Here is a 9,462-nt window from a genome sequence, read left to right as displayed (position 1 = left end):
CTTCCATACATACAATAGAACAACCACCAAGATTTGTTAAAATTGGTGAATAACATATAGTGCATGGATCAAAAAATCACTATATGGTCTTAAACAAGCTCCAAGGGCATGGTACTCCAAAATAAATGAATACTTTATAGAAGGGCGTGTGCACAAAGATGGTGGTCAGAAAAGTGGACACCACCAAAAAAAAACTTGGAAAAATAGGCAGTGCGTACTTGGTTTTAAAATTTTAAATTCCCGCGTACGCACTTAGGTTTGTTCTTCCCGAGCCTAGAAAAGGTAGTGCGTACGCGCTGAGTTTAAGAAACTGAGCACGTACGTGCTACACATAGGAAAATTAGCGCGTACACGCTGCTTATAGGAAAATGAGCGTGTATGCGCTAATAATCCTAGTAAAACCACGTACGCGGTGCTTGATAAAAAAAGTTATTAAAAAAAACTAGGTCCTCATTTACCAGAAAAGCGCATTTTTTACTTTGTTTTTTTCCCATTTTCTAACCTAAACCGCGAACGAGGTGCTAAATTTGTCCTCAGGCTATGGATCAAGGTTAGTTTTTGTTTATTTTTCTCTTTCTTTCTGGTTTATGCAATTTGTTTTACATTTTGAATTTAATTTCACTAATTTTGATTAGGTTTTTTCATTTTTTGTTTTAAAAACCAGATTCTTCTAATCCAGAACAAGAACGACCAAATGCACCTCCTGAAAACCCACAAGAACAACCAAATGCACCTCCTGAAAACACACAAGAACAACCCCCAATTCCTCCTTTTGATCGCACAACTGAAACACAGGGAGAATTAATTAATCAGTTAGGGCAAAATACATCCAAAATCAATAGACTAATTGTAAAATTGAAAAATTTTGAGCTTGACCATCATCAATCCCTCACCACTAGCCTAGAAACATTAGCTAGTGGTGCCATAGTTGTTTCCACAGAAATTACCAAATGGGGAAGCTTTAGGGATAGGTGTCGTCAATTCTATGCCAATGGGCTATCATACGATGGAGTTAAAAACAAAAATATTTCTAAACAACAAATATGTGCCCTTTTTGTTGACCCCAAAACTGGTCAGTCATTACCTCCTAATGCAAAGAGGTTTCCCATACATTGGTGTACCAATGTGCAGATGAAGAATCTTTTTTGGCAGAGGTGGTGGATGGTCTTTGACGATCCACCTTGTAATAATTATGAGGTGCCATTATATTTTTTGAGAAAAATATATTGTGAGTTTGTGCTCAATGTGGGCCCAAATTATTTTGACATGTGAGAGTTTCATGGTAGAGGTGGTGGCTCTGCCCAAGATAGACTTGGAGCCCATAGGCGATTAGCCGAGGAGAGTCACGACCCCTAGCACCCAAACCCAAGGTGCATCAAGCTGTCCCATTAGAGCTGAAAGAGTCGATGGAGCTACAGACTCTTCAGGCGGCCACAACATTGACTAGTGTCGTCATCCAGCATGGGACATCATTAGCACACCCTATTGTATTGGATGATGAGTCGTTAGAGGGTGATAAAGAGCCCATCGAGCATATGTGTGTCAGTTGCTCAGGGATAGATGATGCAGCCGGTGCATATGGATACTCATATCATCTATGCACGATTTGCGGTTGTAGATGTTAGGCTCACACGGTTGAGGATGTCGCGCTGATAGATGAGTTGATGGACATGGTGTTTGCCCATGAGCCATAGACACAAGTGTGTTGATTTGAATTCATAACATTTTATTTATCAGTCATTTTAATTTTGTAATTACATAAATGAATTTTCATTTATACATCGATTTAAATTGAGACAAATAATATGCATTTCAGGATGCAGCAACGGTATCCCATACACCTCCCCCAGTTACCACAGCTGCAACTTCGACGCCTGAGGTATAAATTTTTTAATATGTTAAAATAGAATAGTACACTTTGAATTCAAAAAAATACAAGATATACTAACTATCTTTAATGCTTGGTCCAATTTCTGGTTTGTAGGTATTGACAGGCAACAAAATGTCCCAGATTGATGACATCACGCTGTCGGCGATCGATTTTGGCCTACAAGGCTATACGGTATCATATTTTGTACAACTCTTTTTATGTATTGTTTTGATGGAATATGCAAGTCATTTCATTTTAGTTTTTTAAAATTATGTTTAACTTATTATCTATACTAATATCTCATGTTAATTTTCTGTTTTTAGGGCACCCCCTCCGCGTCTAGGGCTCGTCTGAAGAAAAAGAATATCTCGAAGATGCCAAAACATGTGAAGAAGGTAATTGAACACATTTTTAGTTGTACAATTGTTTGAAAATGTTGAAATCAAGTATTAGTTGGGGTTTGTAGATTGATTAGTGTTTTTTTGTCTATTTTACATGTACAACGACCATTGAGCTTTGTGGATATGTTGAATGCACCTGATTCGCTCGCAAATCAAGAGAGGGCGGAGGTATGTATCTCTACTTTATTTTTTTGATTTCATGATTATATGCAAGCGTACATGTGAACTTGTGACATATTATAATCTTATATTTTTTTCATACAGGAAATATCCATAACTATTTCGTCAATGGCGAACCCTCCTCCTTGCACTGGAGAAGCATATCAGGATCCGGTACACTTTTGTTTGATATGTAAAATTAATTGTTTTCAACCTTCAATACTTATCATTATATTAATTGTATTTAATCTTTGTACATTTTTTGTATAGGTAATAGCGACCGTTTCTACATCGATGGTGAGCCATCCTCAGTCTATTGGAGAAGCATCTGAGGCACAGGTACATCATTGTTCTCTATATTATAGCTTTTAAGTGTTTTTAATATATTTATGTTAGTACATTGTATTAATTGTACATTTAATCTACAATAGACTTGTTCGTGGTACGACCATAACGTGGATCCATTTAAGTATGTCTTCAAGAAAACTCCTAAGAGTGACAAGGAGAGGAGAGCAAAGACATTAGCTCCTGGATTAGCCGATGAGGTAATCTACATTTCAATTGCAAAGGAATTAAAGTTAAATGCATAGTTATGATGTTAATTGTGAACTATTTTCTACAAAAGAATTCTAACTTGGCTTTTGAATTGTGGTTTTGCAGCCATCTACAGAGCCGCGTACTGTGTCGAAGAGGCTTGATTTTGATGATCCACCAGAAGTTTAGGATCATATAGTGTTAGTTTTGGTCATCGAATGACCAATACATGTAGATATACTCTACATTTCTATTGTATATCGATTTGGACATGGCATATGCCACATTTTTGTAATACTTGTATTGACTTGGCAGACATGCCTTTTTTCATATATATAAATATCGATATTCGATCCAATAAATGTGTAATGAGTTCATTATTTTGTATTCATTGTATTTTGTGGTTGTCCTTTTATAAATTTAAATGAATATTTGCATATGTAATCAACAATATGAATATAAACAACAAAAATATATGATATAAGGCATTGCAATTGTGGAATATGATTTGATAAAATTTCTAAAATGTTGAATTAACCCTACAAAACTCCTTGTATTCAGTTCATTATTGTGTATTCGTTGTATTTGGCGGCTGCCCTTTTATAAATTTAAATGAATATTTGCATATGTAATTAACAATATGAATATAAACAAGAAAAATCGACAATGTGAATTTAAACAACAATGTGTTTGGTGTGAGAGCACCCTCACGCTCGCAATGGTCAAATTTGTTCCTCGTGTGCACAAACCAACGTCGCGAGCATGTCCAGGTGGGTAGGTTTACGCTAGGCATGCCCCTATCATGCATCCCAAAGCACCAAAACGTCGAGAGTCATACCCTACCAGTGAGATCTCTTAAGTGCCCTGAGTCCAAAAAATTATCAAAATTTGACGGACTATTTCTTCCAATCCACGACACATACGGTCAATCTGTTTGATCCCTTGGGGTTGTGTGAGGCTCCTCTACAATGTCCTATCTCGGTTTTTGACGACTCGAAGCCATTTTCAATTAGTAGCATTTTCTGGTGAGATCTCTCAAGTGCCCTGAGTCCAAAAAATTATCAAGTTTTGACGGACTGTTTCTTCCAATCCACGACACATACGGTCGATCTGTTTGATCCCATGGGGTCACGTGAGGCTCCTCTACAATGGCCTATCTCGGTTTTCGATGACTCGAAGCCATTTTCAATTAGTAACATTTTTTCGCTTGCTAAAAAAACCATCAGTTGCTTGCAAGGAAAAGTTGCAAGATTGGCTAGAATTGATTATGTTCCTCGTGTGCACAAACCAACGTCGCGAGCACGTCTGGGTGGGCAATTTTACACTAGGCATGCCCCTGTCATCCATCCCAAAGCACCAGAACGTCGAGAGTCATACCCTACCGGTGAGATCTCTGAAGTGCCATGAGTCCAAAAAATTGTCAAAATTTGACGGACTATTTCTTCCAATCCATGACACATAAGGTCAATTTTTTTTATCCTGTGGGGTCGCGTGAGGCTCCTCTACAATGGCCTATCTTGGTTTTTGACGACTCGAAGCCATTTTCAATTAGTAGCATTTTTTCGCCTGCTCAAAAAACCGTTAGTTGCTTGCAAGGAAAAGTTGCAAGATTGGCTAGAATTGATTATGTTCCTTGTGTGCACAAACCGACATCGCGAGCGTGTTTGGGTGGGCAGGTTTACGCTAGGCATGCCCCTGTCGTGCATCCCAAAGCACCAGAACGTCGAGAGTCATACCCTACCGATGAGATCTCTCAAGTGCCCTGAGTCCAAAAAATTGTCAAAATTTGACAGATTGTTTCTTCCAATCCACGACACATATGGTCGATCTGTTTGATCCCATGGGGTCGTGTGAGGCTCCTCTACAATGGCTTATCTTAGTTTTCGACGACTCGAAGCCATTTTCAATTAGTAGCATTTTTTTGCCTGCTTAAAAAACTGTCAGTTGCTTGCAAGGAAAAGTTGCAAGATTGGCTAGAATTGATTTTGTTCCTCGTGTGCACAAACTGACGTCGCGAGCGCATCTGGGTGGGCATGTTTACACTAGGCATGCCCCTGTCGTGCGTCCCAAAGCACCAGAACATCGAGAGTCATACCCTACCGGTGAGATCTCTCAAGTGCCCTGAGTCCAAAAAATTATCAAAATTTGACGGACTGTTTCTTCCAATCCACAACACATACGATCGATCTGTTTGATATCGTGGGGTCGTGTGAGGCTCCTCTACAATGGCCTATCTCAATTTTTGATGACTCGAAGCCATTTTCAATTAGTAGCATTTTTTCGCTTGCTCAAAAAACCGTCAGTTGCTTGCAAGGAAAAGTTGCAAGATTGACTAGAATTGATTTTGTTCCTCGTGTGCACAAACTGACGTCGCGAGCGCGTTCGGGTGGGCATGTTTACGCTAGGCATGCCCCTGTCATGCATCCCAAAGCACCAAAACGTCGAGAGTCATACCCTATCAATGCAATGTAGAAGTTGCTTGACAACTTTTTTGACAATTTTTTTGACAACAATGACAATTTTTGCTCAAATTGTATCTAGTCTCAATCTATCACCCCTATGACCCAATGATGACTCAAATAATTATCCATGATTATACAAGAATTCTCATGATTGACCAAGGACACATCACATATACTCAAAACATAGTCACAAAACATTGTCACATATTATTCAAAAAATTGCCTCTAAATATGGTCAAATCAACTCTTGGCTATTTGATTATACAAAAAATTGTCTTACAAATAATCTCATGGGCTTTTATACAAAATTTGGCATTACAATATATGCGATTCAGCTTATCGCTATTTTAATATACAAATCATCTCATGGGCTTTTATACAAAATTTGGCATTACAATATGTGCGATTCAGCTCATCGCCATTTTAATATACAAAATTTGGCGTGTACATATGTACAAATCAGCTCATTGCCACTTAAATATACAAAATTATGCCCCTAAACATGTAAAAATCAGCTCATGGGCATTTATATATACAAAAAACGAATATAGAACAATTCGTCGACGATTTATATAAAATTCTCAAAATCATTCTACTTTGAACCGTAGAATCAATCAAGTGAGCCTTCAGGATCGGCTCTAACACGTATTGTGTCAAGTATTGCCTTGTGGTCAAATTCATGAACTTTCCATAAAATCTTGTTATGAGGTCTACCACGATACTTCATCAAATGAATATTTGTTGCAACAACAAGGTTAGAGAAATGAAGAATATGTATGTGTGTTTCAAAGTCCTCGAACAACCAAACATTAGAATTCTTGATAGGGTATCTCCAAAGCCACGTTCCTGTCATGACAACAGACCCTATTGGGTACTCAATACCCTCTCCGTCAATGATTGTGGTTGTAAATTTTCTTTTAGGCTCAACACAATGACATAAATAGTAATGTGTTCCTTCTTCATTGTTCTCTTCTGCAACAACTGCATACACATGACCTGCATTTTATAAAGTGTTAATTAATACCAAAAATAAAGTATGATGTACAACAAAATGAACCAAAAAGAATACTAGCAAAAAAATTAACTCAAAATCACCTGAATACACTAGGTCGGATACATGGTCAAAATCCACTGATGTCTCCATCTGGCTTAATTGTAGTGCTTTGGGAATTTGATATGAATCAATGGGAACCAATGGTCTACAAGACCATTTGTCAACCCACTCTTCTGATTCACATTCTTCCCACAAACAATACATGCATGAAGAGCAAAAACATACCATCTGTCTCGTATAAATTACTAGTGAACTTGAATTTGAACTCATAAATGAGTGCATGTCACTCGATCCTACAACTGTACAACAATGTAGATAGTTTTCAATGTTAGATTCAGTAATCAACCAAAAATATCTATGAACCAATGACGTACCTAGATTACCTGGACCCATCGTAGACTTACACCATCACACAATTGTTTCTGCATCTACCAACGCAACACCACCTTCGTACTTCAATTCTTCCTTGGCTAGGGCTCTTTTCACACATGCTCCTGCACCATCATGCTCTCCCTTACCATGTCCAGCCTCAGTGAAATTCCAAAAATGTTGTACACCGCTTGTCACATGCATCCTTGTCAGCCAATAAAACATCCTTGCATTTTTGAATTGTGCGGTGCAATTATCTGACCATATTAAGTGTCGGTTGTATCGTATGTTCCTTTCCCTTAAACTATCATAGAAAAATTTAAAGAATCCTTGTACAAACTCCAATGAATGAGTATGATCATCACTTATGTAGAAGTGATACTCTCTTACAACCTTTCTATCCTCCTTTGTGCTATCATCTGCATGCATGAATGCTACGTGTACAAAAATAGAAACTTGTGTAGAGTGATAATACATGGATTGCACTTCATTTTGAGGTTGTAGTGTATAATTTTCAACGAAATCAACGATAGAGACAATGGTGCCAAGAGGAAATGTATCCTTACACAACTTGAATTGCTCATCTAACCATCGAGCTCTATGTGTATGCATTATGTACTCATAAACTAGTTTCTCTTGAAACATTTTCATAAATTGAGCTACACATATATCATTTTTCACTAGCTCACATCTCTTCAAATCTTTTCCATCTTTAACTCCATATGTGACTATCTTGTATCTTCCAAAAGAAACTAGTTTCATACCAATTTCATGTGTGCTCTCCAAATGTATGCATCTTGGTAAACGTTGCAAACCACCACATATAGCATAAGAACCTTCCAAACAAAGCATCTTATAATAAATGCAACCATCATGTCTATTACATAACACACTTGAAATAAATTATCTTGCCGACTTAGGAGGTGCTTGTATATTACATTTCTGCAAAACATCGTTAGTGTGCAAAGTAGAACAAATATGACGAAAAATATCATAATGCATGGAAAATTCAATATGCATCCTACAACAACACGTGGTGCGTACATGATTAATCTTAATATAAAAAGGTTCTGCCATTTCAAAAAATCTTTGAGAAATTTTTATTTGAGGAAACTTTTGAAGGAATCTTTCATAAAATTTAGTTTGAGTCATATCCAAATAGTGTTTCGCATGTGGCTCACGATTTTTAGACCCAATTCGCCTTCTAACAACATCTCTTTGGTTAGGCGATACTCTTGTGTTGTCATGCCAAAAAATTTCAATTAATGTTTTTAGTGCATCTACAACAACCTTGTCTTTGTGTGGTAGTCTACCCAAGAATGCCCAAAGAGAATTATTGTTAGGTTCCTCTATTTGTTCTCGCCTCTTTAATGCTTTACTTAATGTTGTTCTACTAACGTTCAATGACTTACTTGTTTTGCTTATCAAATAATCTTTTTTTATTTTCTTGCTCATTATGGTTGATGTAATGACACGTCGAGTAGCATTAGAATCTTTACTACGTGATTTTGAACCAATAGATTGATATGCATCAAATAGATTTCTGACAATAGTTCTTTCACTGTTACTTTCAAATGATCTTAGGCCTAGAATTTTCATTATCTCTCTAAAATTCAAATTTTTAATCATTTGAACAATTAATTGACATCTTGCGGTTTGATTTAAGTTTTTAAAATAGTTTTGCCATATTCTTTTAACCATTCTCCTACAAGTTAGTTCATTCATTTTATTGGGCATTGATTTCAATATATTCTCATCAATGTCAATTAGATACTTTGGTTTCCTACGAATGATTCTAGGAGGTGTTAACATCGGTGCATTATGTACATTCAATTCATCAAGTAGAGAAGGTGTAATATGTTCATCATTTAATTGATTATTCAATGCGGTATCTTCTTCAATTGCATTAGGTTCAAATGGTAAATTGTCAAATGTTTCTTCTTCAATTGCATTAGGTGCATTATATTCGTTTGGTCAATTGAATTGAGATGTTGAGGTTGACATACCTTCTTCTCCCATTGTTTTTATGTCACGCAATTTCTTCATACGCTGCCTTTGTCTTTCCTTTTGAGCCTCTCATTGTTCCATCGTTCCTTGCTTGTTCTTTCCCATGGTTGAGATCGGTTGACCTAAATAGAATCATATTACATATATATGTAAAGAAAAGTTCAAAAATAAATAAATAACCATAAGTATGCATCTTATCACTATTTTTTGGAATCAAACTATTAAACAAGCACAATTTAATCATTTGAAACCATGCAAAAACAAAAAACTAATAAAAACAACAATTCAATCATTTGAAATCATGCAAAAAACAAAAAATTCACTTACTTTTATGTATACAACAGTGATAGAAGTGCAGACACAGTTCAAGTGGGGCCTTCAACGACCTCAAAAACTTCTTTTGAGGCCGTTGAGGCTCTTGGGCAACTAAAACTATGTCTCTAAACCATGTACGCGCTGCTAGGCCATAAAATGTTGGCAAGCCCAACAGTATTCTCAGCTGATAAGTAATGTGTACGCGCTAATAAGCCTAAAAATGTTATCCTAGGGTATCGAATAATGGGAATAGTACCGCTTATGAGTAATAAGTACCCGCGTACACGCTAC

The sequence above is a fragment of the Cryptomeria japonica genome, chromosome 1 (genome assembly GCF_030272615.1).
Source record: "Cryptomeria japonica chromosome 1, Sugi_1.0, whole genome shotgun sequence".
In the NCBI taxonomy this organism is placed as follows: domain Eukaryota; kingdom Viridiplantae; phylum Streptophyta; class Pinopsida; order Cupressales; family Cupressaceae; genus Cryptomeria; species Cryptomeria japonica.
Note: the sequence above shows the minus strand (reverse complement) of the source record.